General features: G+C 43.4%; 1 protein-coding gene and 1 long non-coding RNA gene across 3 annotated transcripts in view; one reads left to right on the top strand and one right to left on the bottom strand.

Annotated features, from left to right (window-relative positions):
* STXBP6 (syntaxin binding protein 6) overlaps positions 1–19732 on the bottom strand; it is a 105165-nt gene that overhangs the window by 36531 nt on the left and 48902 nt on the right. The gene's annotated exons all lie outside the window — the stretch shown is intronic.
* Positions 9629–10754, top strand: LOC310846720. Its single transcript, XR_014565518.1, has 2 exons — positions 9629–10456; positions 10627–10754. It is a non-coding gene; the product is annotated as an uncharacterized lncRNA (long non-coding RNA).

Genomic DNA, 19732 nt, shown 5'->3' with positions numbered 1-19732 from the left:
GACACAACTTTCCAAATATTCTGAATTGTTCCCTTCCTGACAGATATATGATTGGAAAATCGGGGTATATTGCCCTATTTGCAGTGTAAAATTGGGAGGCTCCACAATCTAAAGACTACAGAGTGAGCAATACCACAGCCTGGGTTCACCTCCAGCAAGAATCCTATAATATATCCCTATTTCATTTATGTGTGCTTTGAAAGGGCCTACAACTAAGGGATCCGGGACGCGGGTGGAGCTGTGGGTAAAACCTCAGCGCCTAGGACTTGCCGATCGCATGGTCGGCGGTTCGAATCCCCGCGGCGGGGTGCGCTCCCGTCGTTCGATCCCAGTGCCTGCCAACCTAGCAGTTCGAAATCACCTCCGGGTGCAAGTAGATAAATAGGGACCGCTTACCAGCGGGAAGGTAAACGGCGTTCCATGTGCTGCGCTGGCTCGCCAGATGCAGCTTGTCACGCTGGCCACATGACCCGGAAGTGTCTGCGGACAGCGGTGGCTCCCGGCCTCTAGAGTGAGATGAGCGTACAACCCTAGAGTCTGGCAAGACTGGCCCGTATGGGCAGGGGTACCTTTGCCTTTACATCTAAGAAAACAAGTTGTGCTAATAATATCAGCCACATATTTAATAGCTTAACTGCCCCAATTCCATTCCCCCCCCCCCGGCCAACTGAAGTTTAAGGTTTGAATATCAGTTCCTAAATCTATATTAATTTTATGTGTGATGATATTTATTAGAAACTGTCAAACCTATAAACTCAGTATCTTTCTTTTACAGATTTTGAACAGCCAGTAAAATTGTGAAGGGTTGGCAGGGGGGGGGCTGTATCTTCGCCCACCCTGGTTTTCTGAGGTCTTAATAATGGGGGGAAACAATAATTTGCACGGACTTGAGGTAGAAGAGAAATGTTTGTGGGCAATGCTGAAGATTTTCTTGCTGTAGCTTATTGGAGTAGGCAAAAAAAATATATATTTTTAAAAATGGGGAGGGAGTGCTTCACTAGTGTAATATTTTCAAATAAGAGATGGAAAGTCAGGGGAAGGAATTGAAATATCATAGGGAGGTGGGCTCTGGCTCTTTCAGACTCCCTACTTTAAAGGTTATTTACCTAGCATCTTAGTAGGTGTGGTTTAAGATCAGGATGCCATTCTGTTGCAGAGGTAGGACTAGACATCATGAAAAATGTCAAACAGAAGATGTGGCAAATATTTTTACTCATCATGCTTCATGAGGAGAAAATGCTGTTTTACGCTGTGCTAACGAGGGTGGAAATGACAGCCAAGTGCTCGCATAAGGAAGAAATAAATAATGAAGCCACCTTGTAACCAGTAAATTCCGAGTCCCACCCCAAAATTCCACACATTCCTAAAGTTCAACTCAGGCAAAACAGTTCAGCCATGCAAAAGAAGCAATGGATTTAAAATCCAACACATCCTCAGTCCCACAGCGAATGATAAAACCTACCCAAACTCTAGCACATACTGCAAAATGACTGAATTTAGCATCCACAAACGCCAGCCATCCCACACACAGAGCAGTGGCTGATATTTATTTAGGAACAGAGTGAGAAGAGGTAAAGAAGAAAGAATGCAATGCAGTTCCATGGAGTAGGTTGGAGAATAGAGGAAATTCCAGTCACAGATGTGACAACATATATAGAGAGCATTTGCCAAAACACCTTAGAATTTTTCTTTCCACATCCCTTCTCTACGGTACAGCTGAAAACAAACATCCCTGTTAATCTTTCTATGCCCTGACACTCCACATGTAGCTTTTCTGGTATCTATGTGTCACATTTTAATTCCCACATTCACAGCCTTCCAGATAAACGACATTAGAACAAATCTGTAATCTCCAAGACATGTTTCCATGCTTCATTCTCTGCAGCTGTTGCTCTGTTTTGGTGTCTGTGCCAGAGCTCTTTGCTTGTTTCAGTGTTAGAAACTGAGAAACTAAAGCTAGGAGCTAAATGGCACCATACACCTAGGTTGTGGGCGCAACAACGGAATGTCTAGGCACACCTTTTTTTTATAACAAGAATACAAAGCTGAAAATGAATGAGCTGCAGCTAAAATATTATGTTCATTTAGTCCTTCCCTTGCCCACCCCCCTAATATTCTTAAGAGGGTCTCTTTTCCAGTCTTCAGAGAGTAGCTGGAAGTGGGGAGGCAGAAAAATGTCGTCCTTTCCTTCCACTCTGCAGCTTTAATCAGAAATCTTAGGTGCACTACTGCGCCCAGAAACCTCTCGCGCTAATTAAATTCCCTGTCACAAAATGCGCCTAAAACAATGGGAGTTTTGAACATTGGCTTGTTTCCATCAGCTAAACACATGGCATTTGGGTGTTTTCAAATGTAAAGGGCAAAACCAACATTCTCCCTAGTACCATAGTGGGGAACCAATGGTCCTTAAGAAGTCTCTGACCACTGGCCGTACTGGGCTGGGATGGATAGCACTTGGAATCCAATAACATTTGGAGGACCACAGGTTCCTCACCGCTGTTGTGCTATGTTTGTGAATTTAAACATAACCACATTCCCTAAAAGGAATATAGATATAGATTCGATTTATAATACTCTCAGAAAATTACAGTGCTTGCTTTTATGATCTATGATTTATGCCTATGGAAACACATGTCAGGCACAAGAGAGAATGTTCAAGGAATGCAATGCAGCCACCAAGGCAAGACATGTCAGCATTGGCCAAACACTCTAGTCACGTTCTCCAAATTATAATCAGAACTTCTCATTACAAGAGCAGGAGTAATGAATCGGGAGCTGTCACTGCACACAGATTAAAACAATTTAAGAGCCCTGCTGGATCAGACTACCTAACCCAGAAACCTACTTCCCACAGAAGCCAATCAGATACCTCAGGGAAGCCAAGGAGGAGGGCTTGAAACATGTTTTGTTGTAAACTGGTATTTTGTGGTATGCGGCTTCTTCATATGGAGATTTCACATAACCATCATGATCAATAGCCAATTAGATACCCATCCCTCCATGATTCCCCTCCCCCTTTAAAGCCTTTTAAAGCTATCACCATTCAGATGAGTGACTTCCATAAGTTAATTATGTGCTCAGTGAGGTAGTACTTTCTCTCTCTTTCTTTCTCTCTCTCTCTCTTTCTTATCCAAAGTCTACAGAATTTGCCATTCTGAGAAATGTCAGCTTTTATTTTTTTAAAAGAAGACAAAACATTTCCTCTCACAGCTGTGGAAAAGTTTGAGAAATTGTGGTCTGTACTATAGCACAATTGTGGGAAGACCTAAGAGCTGGAAATTAATTTATTATATCTGGATCTACCAGTAGATCTCTGGGAAATCTGCAACAAGATGACAAACACACACGTGTGTGGAAGGACTGTGAGCTCAGTTGGTACTCAAAACAAACCCCTAAATTCATAATTCTTCCTTCTAACTGAATGGTTTTTCCATGAGGCTCTGGTTCCCTCAGGATCATGGGGCAGACAGGGGCAGGAGTCTCTTTCACAAGCCTGGGGTATGCCCACCCCTGGTGTAGCAGACAGTGTCTCTTGAGCTGGATGAGGGAAACAAGTGTTCACATGTCCTCCAACACATCCTTCAATAATAAAGCTCACTCCTGTGACTTGGCCTAATCACTCTCTTTCATGGTGGATGGAGAGAGTAAAATAACCCACAGAACACAGGTAGTTGTCTTGTACCAATACGGATCATTGGTTCATCTAGCTCAATTTTGTCAATAATGATTGGCAGCAGTTCTCTGGGGGTTTGGGGGAGGTCTTTCCCAGCCCTACTTGGAGACATCAATGATTTAATCTGAGACTTCTTGCTTGCAAAGCTCAACCCTTTCCTTTCCCCCCTGTACTTTGCCACCATCCGTTTGGAGAAAGGACGAAACTGCATGTATAACAAAGTGAAGATCAGAAATCAGAAAGTAACCTTCATATAGTCAGGAAGTGAGCATTCTGTCTCCTTCCCTTTCTTTCTGCATGCCACAGCTCTCTTCTTCACCTTCCTATTTTACTTCAATCCAAGCTACTGAAACAGGTTTCCGCATCTGTGTGTTTTCAGATTCTGGGATCGTTTTTATTTTACACAAAGAATCCTCAGCTGCGCTTACACTCATTAGACAACATGAGGTGATGCCATATCATAATTATATCTAAATGCAACAACTCCTGGGCAATATATTCAGCTCAATTTTAGAGTTTTTGTTGTTGTTGTTCAATCCTGAGATAAGCATGCTCAGGTTTGAGATATAAGGCTAGCCTGAGGTTAGAAACACTAGGGGAGCTGGGAGGTATAAGGGAGTTTTGCTTCCAAACCAGCAATTAAACCAGATTCAAAAGTGTCATTAAATTTAAAAGAGCAAAAAACAGATGAAACAGCTGGAGCCTGGAGGGATTCTTCTTTCTTGGCAAACCAATGTTCTCTTCCTGAAGCACACAAAATGTCAGAGTAGGTATTTATCGCAGCAAATTATAAAATAGTAGTTAGTTACTTGTGGCACAGAGATACAATTCTCCAACAAGGTTAGCTCTTAGCTGCTATACAACAGTGGCAGCTCCTAATTTAAATTCCAGCTTTTACAATCTCTGGTCACGATTGTTACTGTATGTCTCCAAGTTTCACCAATCCCAGTAAGTATAGCCAAAGATCAGGGTAAATGGGAGCTACAGTCCAAAAACATCTGGACAACCACAGATTAGCCACACTTGCTATAATTAATAATTGCACGTGTTTTGCACTACGAATTATTGTGGTGTACTACAAATCAAGTCCAAGTATGAGACAGCATTATTCTAAAGTTGTACACATGCCTTAATATGATGCCCTAGTGAGTTAGAGGACAGAACTGTTGGTATTCAGGTGTGCCACAAAGACCTGTGACAAAGGTTGAACACCAGTAATGTTGGCAATTGTAGTGTCATACAATATGCACCATAAAGTCACTGTCTTTTGGTCATTTCCTCAATAATAGTTCTTCCCTACTTGTAAGGTTACAGACATGCTACTAATTCTTAGTGCCTGATGTCTCCATCAACAGCACAAATTTGCTTCCTTACTATTCTTCCCCTGCTGCTCCAATTGTACGAAGTAATATTATTTAATTGCTTGTCAAAATGTTTGGCATTATGTGCTGTTCAATCTTTTCCGCTACTAATTTACCACAGTTCCAAGACAATGACCTTGTTTTACCTTTTAGGCATAGCTGTCAACTTACAGATTTGAAAATAAGGGACCAGCAGCCTTGAAAATAAGGGACCAGCAGCCTCACCTGTTCCAGGCACTCCAGTCTTCCTGACCTCCTGCAGTCTGGTCAAACTCATGCTGGTAGCTTCGAGAACACTGTCCAACCAACTTTGTAACCAGAGGTTCAACTGAATAAAATCTGAATCACATGCACCACAAGGCCTATGCAGCCTCAACTTAAGATGGCTCCCTGGCCTAGCTTTGCACTGCAAAGTTTGCAGCAGCACGTGCAACAAAATGGCGTCCAGCATTCAAAAAACCCCTCAGCTTGCATTAACTAGCCACACACAAGGCATGCAAGCTCCACCCCCAGTCATTCTAAGAATGACTTCTTATTGGGTGAGCAACACAGCCAAGCAACACAGTTGGAGCCTCCCTCCTCCCTGGCCGGCAGGGAGGGAGGGAGAGGAGCTGCTTCCTTTGAAATTTAAGGGACATCATTTAAGGGACATTTAAGGGATATCCATCAATAAGGGACAGCAGCGGGACATGGCGCTGGAATAAGGGACTGTCCCTTCAAATAAGGGACACTTGACAGCTATGCCTTTTAGGAAAAGAAGCTTATAAATTAGAGAGAGCAACTAGAAAGTCGTCTTCTACTCGATAACATATGAAAATATACTAGGAGTGTAGCCCCCTCCATTACATGTTATTTGTGTGAAGAAGAACGCTGCTAGCAGAGGGACTCAGAAGCGGTGGCAGTTTCACCAATGATATACTGCTGAGTGAAACAGACATCGCGGTCTGCTCCTCATACTGGTCTTGGGCGATATACTGATATACCGCCCAGGCATACTCTACATTTGCCCTGAATCACAGAATCCAGTTCCATAATAGTCTCATACTTAGGTATCAGCTAGTCCATGGGTAGGCAAACTAAGGCCTGAAGGGAGAAGGAAGGGTTAATAAGGCAAAGAAACTAAAAGTTGTGCAGCTAGCAGAAACCGCAAATGCGTCAGCTCTGTGGGCCAGAAGCTGCTTCCTGTTTTCAGCTCTGCAGACTGGGAGCTGTTTCCTGTTTTTGTGCTACCTGTTTTAGAAATATTTTTAGAAATGCAAGACATACATGCAGGGCATGAGAAGGATTTCTCTCTACCTTCTCTGTACCATTGTACCTTGTAGGGGTTGCTCTCGAATATTTCCTGCAGTAAATTCCTGTACTAATCCTGTTTTTGCAGTTGCGGCAGTTTAGCAAACAATGGGTGTTTGCTAAACTCAGGCAGGTCAAGAGTCCAGCTTCCTGCCTTACCAGCTAGCCAGAAAATTGCAGCTGTTTGCAAATTTAACCAGCCTGCCAAAGAGGTCTCACTCTGTCTTTTATAACATGCATTTGTTTTCATATTTCAAAACTACAAACCATGTTTGGGTGCCTTGGCAAAAAGGTGGTTTCTAGGGGGATGCATACCCCTAAACATTTTGTGAATCTAATGGAAGAAACTAATTTTTAAAACTTTTTAGTTTCTTCCACGGCGAATCATCACCATGTTTCCTGCCATACGCTTCCTGTCTTAAGTAATGCAAAGATAAGAAAAGACACGTATGAGGAAGTGCTTAGCCAGCAGAAAGATGTGCCATATAAGGGAATAAGTTGAATATTTGCCAGCTGATTGGGGAAAATTTGAGGAAGGAATGGGAGGGGGGAAATGCTCAAAAGGTATAAGAAGGCTTGCTGAAATGTATTTCTTTACAGCCAGCTTTCAGGAGGTATCCTGCTGGTTGTCTCTATGTACAGATTGTCTCTGTGCATAGATTTCAATAAACTTTTTCTCCAAAGAAGATTTTGCTTTCCTGGTACTTTTGTTCCCTCCAAGGTCCGGGGATGGCGAGGCTGATGGATCCCTAGGTAAATAAGGCTTCATTTCTTTGGGGGCTCGTGCCGGGATTAGCCTCCTCCCCAATATGGACCGGAGGGCCAGGCTCAACCAAGGTGAACAGCTCGGCAGCGTTTTGCAGGCTCCCCGTGCGCACCCCGCCTGTTTCGTGGGGGGGAGCCAGCCACACTGTTCTGGAGTGGAGACATCTTGTTGAGGGAGGGAAAAAACAACAACAAGAGGACGGCGCCGAAGGGGACAGGTCCGCAGCGGAACAGGTAAGCCCGACGGAAAGGGCAGCCCGACGGAAAAGGGCAGGAGGCTTGATCAACCTCCCCTGGTTGTGGCAGGGTGTCACAGGCAATAAGGTGCCAGCCAGGAATAAGGGAATTGGTTGTGCAATAGAGTGCCAGCCACCAGGAATAAGGGGAAATTATATTGATGTGATTTGTATGTTGTATGTTGCATGTCAGATACTCCAGTGATTGAATTGTCGAGTGTGGGCTGGGGTATTAGTGCCCCTTGGCTGGGCGATTGCAGGGTTGTGCAGGAGAGTGCCACCAGCAGAAGTTGGGAACAGAAGAGGGTGGGATATATATATATATATTGTGATTTTTGGTGTGTTCTGTGTGGTGTGTGTGTACCGGATACTCCAGTGTTTGTCTTGGTGTATGAGGGTCGGGGTTTAGCATTCCCCTTGGCCGAGCGGTTGCAGGATTGTGCATTTTTTGGCAGGGCGACCTCGCCAAATCACAATCTGTAGTATATGAAGTATGAGAGAATTTTTACTGTGAATAGGAGCGGAGTTTCTGGAAGAAATGGGTTCTGGCCAAAGTAAAAGCACCGCTTTTGGAAGGCTTTTTGGGGATCCAAGCTGATGAGGGGGTGCATGAGGACATTGTGAATTAGATTGGCCCACCCAGAAGAATAAATTGGCCGTCCACCAGGACCCTTGATTTGCAATTCATTTAATCCATTATATCAGAATATTTTGAATGTCCATTCTGATCAAATCCCCTATATTTCCACTTGGAAGACCAATGTGGAAAGGAACCCCCCCCCCTTGGCTGAAGTCATGCTGCCAAAAAGTCTCAGGCAGCCGTATCTGCTCAGTCAGGAAGAGAGGAGGACAACCCCCAGTCCTCCAGGATTCAGAGAGGGAAGAAGATAAAGTTTTGATGCCCCACCACCCCATGCCCCGGCAACAGCCCTGGCACCACCCCCGCCACAGGGAGCAGATGGCCCAGCCCCCAATCCCGTGGACAATGCATTGTTAGACCTGGGCAAAGATAAAGAAAGGGAAGAAAGAGAAGAGGATGATGAGGATGAAGAGTTTGTAGAAAGATTAGTTGAGCTAACCAAAAATAATAAGACATGGACAGAGGAAGGCAGTGAAAAGTGTGACCCTCCATAGGGCACATAAAGCACAGGAAAAGGGCGCGGCCAGAGTGATGCCTCTCCGCAGAGTGTATGACCCTCTGGCCCCCGCGGGACCTGATGGGGTGGTGCCCAATAGAACTTATACAGTTCAACATGTCCCCTTCTCTAGTGCAGAAATTTATAATTGGAGGAACCAAAACCCTTCATTTGAGGAAAACCCAGCAAATCAGACCACTGAAGGGCAAAATACCCTCACCACTTATCGCCAGAATGTCTTAAATGGCATGAGGAGGGCAGCCAGAAAACTCACCAACTTTGTGGAGGCCAGAGAAATAGTGCAAGGAACAGAGGAGGCCCCTGGAGCCTACTTAAAGAGGCTGAAGGAAGCCTACCGCCAGTATACCCCTGTGGACCCAGATGAGGCTGCCAATGTCCCTATCATAAAAACTGCCTTTGTAGCCCAGGCAGCGCCCGATATCCGCAGGAACATTTAAAAAAAAAAAAAAACAAGAAGGAAAAAAAAACCACAATGGTTTTATGGGCCACACCCTTGAATGGATGCTGGAACAAGCCCAGACCACTTATAATCAGAAAGAGGAAGAGGCCCAGAAGAAAAAGAAGTACCAGGCAAAGAAGTTGATGGCCCTGAGGATGGGAGGTCCACCGTTGGGAGAAACCGCCCGGGGAGGAGGGCGAGGCCGCTTAGGAAAGAATCAGCGTGCCATCTGCTGAGAGGCACCTATTTCCTCTCCCAGGCTAAAATGAGGAAATGTCAGATGTTATTATTACATCCGCGTTAGAAATTCCAAGTCACCACAGCCCTCAACCCAGCTACCCTATTACCGGTAGGGGTAGGTGAGGAGCCCACGCATGACTGCATTGAAGTAATGGATGAGGTGTACCCTAGCAGGCCTGACCTTAAAGATGAAGCAGACCCCCAGTGGCCATCATGGTTTATGGATGGAAGCAGCTTCATTGAGGCTGGACACTGGAAGGCAGGTTATGCAGTGGTAGCCCTGGAAGACCAGGTGATCAAGGCAAAGCCACTCCCGCCTGGAACATCGACCCAGCTGGCAGAATTAACTGCGCTCACCAGAGCCCTAAACCTGGTGACAATGAACCAGCCTTTGTTCATTCAATGTTGCAGGAATTGGCTAAGGCACTACAACTGAAAGTTGCATACAGCATACAGACCCCAGAATCAGCCATCCAAGCTGACACAGGAAACTGGGTCTAATTGGGTGACAATGTTACCTCTGGCATTATTCAGGGTCCGCAGTCTCCCATTAAGACAGACCCATCTGTCACCCTTTGAAATTGTGGTTGGGAGACCGGTCCCATATGTCAGAATGTTGCCCCCACATGCTGGTCAGGATATGCAATTGAATAATTAAGTCCAGATATTCTTCCGAGTTTTCTTTTGTCTCAACAGGTGGACCCAGGCTCGCAACCCCTGTGTGTTGGCTGCATCAGTTCGAGCCAGGTGATGAAGTGTGGGTAAAAGATTGGGCACGGACGCTGCTACAACCGTGCTGGAAGGGACCTTATACCGTCCTGCTCTCCACACCCACGGCCGTGAAAGTTGTCGGCATTACCCCTTGGGTCCACCATACTCAGTGAAGAAAGCCATTTCAGACTGGACAGTTACACCAGATCCAGAGAACTCCCTTCGGCTGACTATCTCCAGAAGCCTGGCAGACGACCGCTCTGCTGATATCACACCGGAAGCTGATATCTCTACGCACAGCTGAAGAATTGGATGGGAGGGGCGCCCGCGGGCAGCGTCCCCAACGTGAAAACCCGTGCTGGGACTAATCCAGGAAGTCCACCAGGACATTTAATACTTTCATAAGGACTTTCTCTTTTCTCTCCTTGTTATATTCTGTATTGATTTGCTCTATGCCCCACAGCCCTGACCCCACTGAGCCATACCGCCCTTACTGGCCTGCTGGCCTCTGCTATGATTGGTTCGTCTTGCCGGTGGCAAGAGATGGCGTGCTCATTGGCTATTGGAAACAGGGGTTTGATGAGGTTGCCGTATTGAAACATCCCACTTCCCCGTTGTGGCTCCTCTCCCACACCACTGTCCAGCACGTGTGGATAGTGCTCATACGGGAAGTTGCAGAGACGGTCGAATTCTATCAAGTTCTGGACTGCTCTTGCTGTTGGGGGGGAGTAACCAATGGTCATTCGGGAGGTAGAGCACTGTACCAACCTCATCTGATGGACCAGGTTCTAATCTTAATCCAGGCGTTAGATGGGACGGAACCTATCTTAATGCAAGTGTTGCAGGGGTGGGAGCCTTAACCAGGTGTGCATTGAAATTGCTGAACAAGTGCCAGTAAATTCTGCAGCACCACCTCTGACAATTGTGGTGGCTCGAGCCTCCCAAAATAAGAATTGCCACCCCAGGATTTCAGCCTCCATATGCCCTGGTCAGTAGGGAGGCAGCACGAGAGTTCAATCCACCCAACAGGGTTAGTAGGAAAGTTGACCCACATAGTGGGAGCATCAGCTCACCGGTGGGCTCTCACCCTTGAGGCTCAACAGGTAATCGAGCATGAATATCAGTGGGCTCTTCAACAATGAGCACACTCCCTGAATATTGGTGGGAGGGACCATGGAGTAATTGGGGATGGTGGATAGGGGTTATTTCAACTGCCCTTGTCACATGGATGTGTCTCTTTCTGCTGGCATGAGCATCATAGGCTCTGCGGGAGACGACAGCCCGATCCTTCTATCCCCTTGATGATCCTCCTAGTATTCCTTGTTCTCATAGTTGCAGGAGACAAGGAAGGTGCTGCACCTGGTGAACATGGACAGATGGGGACTAGGTTATTGGATAAAACATCACGAGGAGAAAATTATCATAAGATGTGGAGGAATAATATTTATGTCCAAGATATGTTTAAGTTCACCACAATGTTAAATCTCTCCAATTGTTGGCTGTGTATGCACATACCACCTTATGCTAAACGGCCAGGTTTGATGCTACATGGAATTCCCATTGGTAACATCTTCAACATAGAGAGGAGTTTGTGTGCTAGTTCATTCTCATGCTGTATGTTTATCCCAGATAACAATGTTAGCATTTCGGCCACAATTGACCCCATGGAAACAATGATAGCTGAAAACCCGCTTAAAAAAAAATTACAGAAGGTGATCCATGGAATTGGTTATATTCTTGGCTGCCCGATGGTAGTTGGATCAGGAATATTATGGTATTAATAGCAGGGTCGCTTATAATCCTTTTGCTTTTCTGCTTTTGTATTCCCTGCTTGATGCAATGCTTGCAGAATATGATGGGAAAAGATGATATCCCACACGATGGGACCTCGTGTGATTGCTTTTATGAGAGAATATAGACCCATACCCCAGAACGAATCTAAGTAATAGATTGTTCAAAAGAAGAGGAGGGAGTGAAGGGAGAAGGAAGGGTTAATAAGGCAAAGAAACTAAAAGTTGTGCAGCTAGCAGAAACCGCAAATGCGTCAGCTCTGTGGGCCAGAAGCTGCTTCCTGTTTTCAGCTCTGCAGACTGGGAGCTGTTTCCTGTTTTTGTGCTACCTGTTTTAGAAATATTTTTAGAAATGCAAGACATACATGCAGGGCATGAGAAGGATTTCTCTCTACCTTCTCTGTACCATTGTACCTTGTAGGGGTTGCTCTCGAATATTTCCTGCAGTAAATTCCTGTACTAATCCTGTTTTTGCAGTTGCGGCAGTTTAGCAAACAATGGGTGTTTGCTAAACTCAGGCAGGTCAAGAGTCCAGCTTCCTGCCTTACCAGCTAGCCAGAAAATTGCAGCTGTTTGCAAATTTAACCAGCCTGCCAAAGAGGTCTCACTCTGTCTTTTATAACATGCATTTGTTTTCATATTTCAAAACTACAAACCATGTTTGGGTGCCTTGGCAAAAAGGTGGTTTCTAGGGGGATGCATACCCCTAAACATTTTGTGAATCTAATGGAAGAAACTAATTTTTAAAACTTTTTAGTTTCTTCCACGGCGAATCATCACCATGTTTCCTGCCATACGCTTCCTGTCTTAAGTAATGCAAAGATAAGAAAAGACACGTATGAGGAAGTGCTTAGCCAGCAGAAAGATGTGCCATATAAGGGAATAAGTTGAATATTTGCCAGCTGATTGGGGAAAATTTGAGGAAGGAATGGGAGGGGGGAAATGCTCAAAAGGTATAAGAAGGCTTGCTGAAATGTATTTCTTTACAGCCAGCTTTCAGGAGGTATCCTGCTGGTTGTCTCTATGTACAGATTGTCTCTGTGCATAGATTTCAATAAACTTTTTCTCCAAAGAAGATTTTGCTTTCCTGGTACTTTTGTTCCCTCCAAGGTCCGGGGATGGCGAGGCTGATAGATCCCTAGGTAAATAAGGCTTCAGGCCCGGGGGCCAGATCCGGCCCAATCGCCTTCTAAATCTGGCCTGCAGACAGTCCGGGAATCAGCATGTTTTTACATGAGTAGAATGTGTGCTTTTATTTAAAATGCATCTCTGGGTTATTTGTGGGGCCTGCCTGGTGTTTTTACATGAGTAGAATGTGTCCTTTTATTTAAAATGCATCTCTGGGTTATTTGTGGAGCCTGCCTGGTGTTTTTACATGAGTAGAATGTGTCCTTTTATTTAAAATGCATCTCTGGGCTATTTGTGGTGCATAGGAATTCGTTCATTCCCCCCCCCCCCAAAAAAAAATATAGTCCGGCCGCCAACAAGGTATGAGGGACAGTGGACCAACCACCTGCTGAAAAATTGTGCTAACCCTGGTGGTCCCTCTTTCTAATGCTTGGGTTAATGAAGAAAAACGTGGAGCTTTGTGCTTTTTCTTTTACTGGACATGGTGTGTATGCTCAAGAAGTGTTACTTCAGGTCAGTGCTTTTTTCCTAGAAAAATAGGTGCCAGTACTCACCACGAAGTTGTTAAAGTAAGTGCCACACTTTTTAACAACAATAAAAAAGAGGTGCCAGTACTGTGTACCCATGAGTACCCCCTGGAAAAAAAGCACTTATTAGGGTGAAATTTGTTTTTTTAATATCACAAATAGGATAGGTAAAGCTTAGTTATATTAATGCAGAAGCAAGAGATGGGCAATATGAAGCTGAAACTCAACATTTAAAATTCTGGTTTTGTTCTTTTAAATGAAATGCTTTAGAGCTGCATGGTATACATTTTACACAACAATAAAAACAAAATATAGCAATAAAACCCCCAAATATACTACTAAAGAATGCTATCAGCACCTTGACCATAAGGACACCTCAACCAGATTGAGCACAAAAAACATAGCCTACAACTGCAGAATAAAGTCAAACAACACTTGAGACCTAATGTATCAGTAATAATTTAAGAGCTTCCTTTCAAAAAGGGAGAACAGATTCATCTTTAACCAAAACTGAACCATACCCTACTATTCACTGTAGTTTTAGCATGCAGTTGCTTGAAATGTTAGATTTTCAAGCTATTAAGTTTTTTTGTCCCCTGTTCTGCAACACACAGTTATTATACTTTTGATTTAGGCTGTTTACATGAAAATGGATAATCATAAAAAATTGCTGATGCGGAAACATTTCCTTAAGGAAATGGTTTAAAATTTGCTTCTTTTTTAATGACCGGGGAGGGGGGGAAGTATTAACGATACGGATAAAATCTAAATTAAAAGAAAAAGGTTTCTGGCAAATCAAAACCCTGTGGGTCATGGTTAACACTAAAATCATGTGCATTGGTGCTAAGCCATTGTTTGGTTTAGCATTGCATTAATGGTTCAAGATGTAGGAAATATTTTAAAGGTGAGACTGAATGCTATGCTGTAGAAACGCTGGTTAGGATTTGTAGCTGAGGGTTTTTGCTAACTTGCATACTATAGATTTGTTAGAAAGCTGCCAAGAGCCCAAGATTGGCGCACTTGGTGTTTGTTGGTTTGTTTCCAATAGCCCCAATGACACAATTTTAATTACAGGAGACTAATCCACATAAGCTTAGCTGAACTGGTGTGTGCATTGGCTCAAAGCACCCATAGTCAATGCTTGAGAACTTCATTTGGGAACGAGGAAGCATGGGTGGTTTTCAACAAAGTTTTACTCATAAAACTGCCACTGAAATTAATGAGCTTAGATCCATTGGTTTAAATGGGTCTACACTGAGTAAAACGTTGCTGGATTCTCTCCCTTTGTGGCTAATTTACACCAGGCACTAGCTGTGTGACTGAATATGAACGTCTGCTTTGTGTAACTAAATTTTCTCGAAACATAACAGGTTGGCCCTCAGACTTACCCTTCTGTGAACAGAAGGGCTCCTTATGCTTAGAGAGAACTTTGATCCAGCAGAGGGCAGATTTTTACTTCCTCCTGCAGCTTCCCACACTGTTCTGGAGGGTCCCCCAATCTTCCTGAGCAACTTTTCAGGGGGCACAGTGTACTGGAAAGAGGAAGCAGCAGAAAACTGCAGCCCAACCTGTTGCATTTATTTATTACCCTTCTGGCTTGATGATATGCCAGGCAGGATCATATTCAATCAAGAGAGCAAACCCCAAGACATATGTTCTTTTTAGAATCTGTAATAAAAAAGACACCACAAGACAAATGTAGTCATGTTTATTTTCCCTTCCAACTACTGCCAAGAGCCCAAGATACTGTAGTTTTGTTGTCAGCAAAATCTTATGGACACATATCTATCTTTTGTCAAAGGGAAGTTGCCAGGAAAACGTCACCAGCTGAGGGGTGGGGAGTCATTCAAGATGTTCCCACACTGACACGCACTTCAGAGACAGTGAGGCTGATATGTTAACTAATCTGCCCAAGGCACCACAGAACTTGATAATATCACTTTTGATGGCAATGCATGCATCACAGGCATAGTTTGCAAAGAGAAGGCAACAGCTACATGTATGCACCAAGTTAGGTATTGTGGGTTAGTACAAAAGAAAGCCTTCAGCCCTACTTGCTGCCTGCTTAATATTAATCTGCTCAATACACTGCCTAAAATCCTGGTGAGCTACTGCCAGCCACTGTGTAGACAATTCTGAATTAGATGGACTGTCAGTTGAATTCTGTATAAGGCAGCTTTCTAAGTGCCTATGACAGTGAGGGAGGTAGCAGAAAGAGAGAAGGAAAAACAAGGCATCTGGGTATCAGGCCTGTATGTTAAATGACAAACAAAATCAAGTCTCCCATACAAAACTATCACTAGAGATTATTAACAGGCACTAAAAAAATTTACAAAAGGAAAAATGAGATAGTGAAGATAGATGGGCGCCAATAATTCATTTCACAGGCTATATTATTATTATTTTTTCCACGATACATGCCAGAATAACAACAAGGTGCTTGTTTAAAACAAAATGTTTTGACATTACGCAACACTGATTGCAGAAGACACCAATTCAGCGAAAAGGTATGAAGAGTTCAGTGGTATAACAGGATTGAAAAGAATGTAAGCAAGGCAAAGAGTGTTGAATATATTCATGCCAGTATACAAGCTATGGGATAACTTTATGGCAGAGCGCATTGCATTACTGGGAACGTCTAGGAGCACTATATCACATGTAGCCTGTTACAAGCAGGGTAAGGGAAATTGCAGGGAAAGGTCTCAGAAGAAACTTAGGTAACTTCCTTTTGTGTGCGTACGCACACACACACAAACACAGGGAGGGGAGGCAGGGAAACAGCAGCAGCATCTCTATAGAAAGTTGGGCCACTTGCCTGTCTAGCACAGTGTAATGGCGTTATATTATAAATTCAGATTGCATCACATATTTTGACACACATCTTTTTTTGAGAGAGAATTTATTTAGATATGAAATCTCCAAGGATGTAAATGAGACAGGTAAACAACTCTGCATTCCTTGAGCAACATAAGAAATCTCATGGGAGGCCCTTCTCCTTGACATCTTGCTTCTCATTTTGTTAACTTCCAAATGTGTTGGAATTTCAACACATATACGTCTGGAAAGATTTATCATGAAGAGGTTCCAAAACTTAAAATTTCACCATAACGAAGTGCACATGCCAAATCAATTTTAGTTCATTTGACAGCTCATCCTCCTTTTAGTAACTGAACTGGATATTAGGAAAGAAACTTGCTAATTCTATTTGTGTATCTTTGCATTCTGTTTTGAACAAATACAACTAACAGTACAGAACAACTACTGAGTAATGGCTTATCAGTTTATTGTCCTTTGTGAAAAACATTCTCATTTTCTGATAAAATGGCTTATTTGTGCCACATTCACTGTTTAAACCTTCGGTTAGATTCAATGAAATGTAGGGCACAATAACAGAATACTATAAAGTGGTATCTCGGGTTAAGTACTTAATTCGTTCTGGAGGTCTGCTCTTAACCTGAAACTGTTCTTAACCTGAAGCACCACTTTAGCTAATGGGGCCTCCTGCTGCCGCTGCTGCACAATTTCTGTTCTTATCTTGAAACAAAGTTCTTAACCCAAGGTATTATTTCTGGGTTAGCGGAGTCTGTAGCCTGAAGCATATGTAACCTGAGGTACCACTGTACTAAGACACCACAGTAGTTAAAAACTCTATGCAAGAGTAACCACAACCAGTGGTTCCTAACACCACCTCCACATTTATTCAGCAGAGGATTCTGTGTATTGTGGCAGTAAGAAGAATTAAATAGAAAGGAAAATATTAGTAAGTATGTGCTCCAGGTGGAAGCAGTTACTGCAGCTGGAAAAAAGCAAAATGGGGGGGGGGGGAGAGAGAGAATGATTTGGACAAACTAATAATTAACAACCATGAATAGTCAAAAATTGAGTAATTCCAGTTAGGCACTATCTCCAATGAACATTGTCTTATGCACCTCAAGTTGTGTTGCTTGGGTAGAGACAAGTTTTAAAGAGGGGTTAAAAATGTATAATACGGACATAATTTTTGTACATTGCCATTTCATTTCAGTGTTAGGCATTATTCTCTTTTAGTTTTAAGCCGTTGAAATAGGTTCGTTTACACTACATACAATGTTAATCTGTATCTACTGCTGCATGGATCCATTTTCTCTATGTACTGACGTCATGATTATTTTAAAGAGTTCTAAATGTGGCTTTGATTAGTCATGTTTATTGTTCATTTGATAATTCTATGGAAAAGTGGCATGCAAATAAGAAGATAATGATGACAGTTGGCAGCACATGCTTTCATTTTATAATCTCTGACCAAATAGATTTTGCAGGTTTTTGATGCACTATGGAAGTATTATGACCAGATGCAACCATGTGATGAATGGTGCCTGTTAGGCAAGAATGGTTCTCTCTGTCACCTTTAATTCTCTGAAAGGGCTATCTTTTCCTCTATCGCCTCTGCACTTCAGCTGTTTCTGTAAAATGGAAGACACCATAACGTTACCATAAAAAACCCATACACATACAAAGATAATTTGGGAGCAGTGGGGAGGCAGTATTAATGAAAGAGATAGTGAAATAAATGATGATTAAATGTCTTAGATAGCTACTGTTTTAGCTACGGCTTTATTGTCATTGGGACGCGGGTGGCGCTGTGGGTAAAAGCCTCAGCGCCTAGGGCTTGCCGATCGAAAGGTTGGCGGTTCGAATCCCCGCAGCGGGGTGCGCTCCCGTTGCTCGGTCCCAGCGCCTGCCAACCTAGCAGTTCGAAAGCACCCTCGGGTGCAAGTAGATAAATAGGGACCGCTTTCTAGCGGGAAGGTAAACGGCGTTTCCGTGTGCAGCTCTGGCTCGCCAGAGCAGCGATGTCACACTGGCCACGTGACCCGGAAGTGTCTTCGGACAGCGCTGGCCCCTGGCCTCTTGAGTGAGATGGGCGCACAACCCCAGAGTCTGGCAAGACTGGCCCGTACGGGCAGGGGTACCTTTACCTTTACCTTTATTGTCATTGATTTGCAACAAAAGCTCTAAAAACGTTTGTTTACATCAAACATCCAGTTACCTAAATCCTTTAAACTTATTATTTTTTGCTAAACATTTGTTTCCCATAACCAAACTTTTGGTCCATTTGGAGAGAAACAAACCATGTAACTCTGTTAATACTATGTTGGACCATGGCTTGTTTTCTAGCAGTGTAACAGCAGCAGCAGCAGCAGCAGCAGCACAGGAAGAGAAAAGTGCCCATGATTAGTGATACCGATTTAAAAACATGTCGTGTGTCAACTTAAGGCTAACACGTTTTATTATGGCATAAGCTTTCATGGACTGGAGCCCAATTCCTGGCATGGCAACCCCTCTGAAAACTGACTTCAGTGTGAAGAACAGCACAATGCATATCCATTATGCACTTGGTGTTTGTTGGTTTGTTTCCAATAGCCCCAATGACACAATTTTAATTACAGGAGACTAATCCACATAAGCTTAGCTGAACTGGTGTGTGCATTGGCTCAAAGCACCCATAGTCAATGCTTGAGAACTTCATTTGGGAACGAGGAAGCATGGGTGGTTTTCAACAAAGTTTTACTCATAAAACTGCCACTGAAATTAATGAGCTTAGATCCATTGGTTTAAATGGGTCTACACTGAGTAAAACGTTACTGGATTCTCTCCCTTTGTGGCTAATTTACACCAGGCACTAGCTGTGTGACTGAATATGAACGTCTGCTTTGTGTAACTAAATTTTCTCGAAACATAACAGGTTGGCCCTCAGACTTACCCTTCTGTGAACAGAAGGGCTCCTTATGCTTAGAGAGAACTTTGATCCAGCAGAGGGCAGAGGGCCAATTTTTACTTCCTCCTGCAGCTTCCCACACTGTTCTGGAGGGTCCCCCAATCTTCCTGAGCAACTTTTCAGGGGGCACAGTGGACTGGAAAGAGGAAGCAGCAGAAAACTGCAGCCCAACCTGTTGCATTTATTTATTACCCTTCTGGCTTGATGATATGCCAGGCATGATCATATTCAATCAAGAGAGCAAACCCCAAGACATATGTTCTTTTTAGAATCTGTAATAAAAAAGACACCACAAGACAAATGTAGTCATATTTATTTTCCCTTCCAACTACCAGGGGTTTCCATTTTGCTCATGCAAGAAAAACACCAATTTGCTTAATTACTTTGATTAACAAGGGATTCTTTTGTAGTGTGGATCCTTGATTAAGGTAAGCAGTTGTGCACGTTTTAATTGAATAAATTCCCAAACACATGCGGCCTAGCAAACCATGCACGGTGATTTAATTATCAGGAAAGGAAAATCATTTCCCAACCTTATAGAAATTTGAAATAGAGTTTACCCAATTGAAAAAATGCTTCAGTTTTTATAGGCAAGGACTCCTGGCCATAGCAAAAGTACAGACATATTATGTAATACAGACATATTAGGCTGTCAGT

This window comes from Podarcis gaigeae (assembly GCF_964106915.1).
Source record: "Podarcis gaigeae genome assembly, chromosome: 1".
In the NCBI taxonomy this organism is placed as follows: domain Eukaryota; kingdom Metazoa; phylum Chordata; class Lepidosauria; order Squamata; family Lacertidae; genus Podarcis; species Podarcis gaigeae.
The sequence above is the reverse complement of the archived record's forward strand: the minus strand, read 5'-3'. Positions and strand labels throughout refer to the sequence as shown.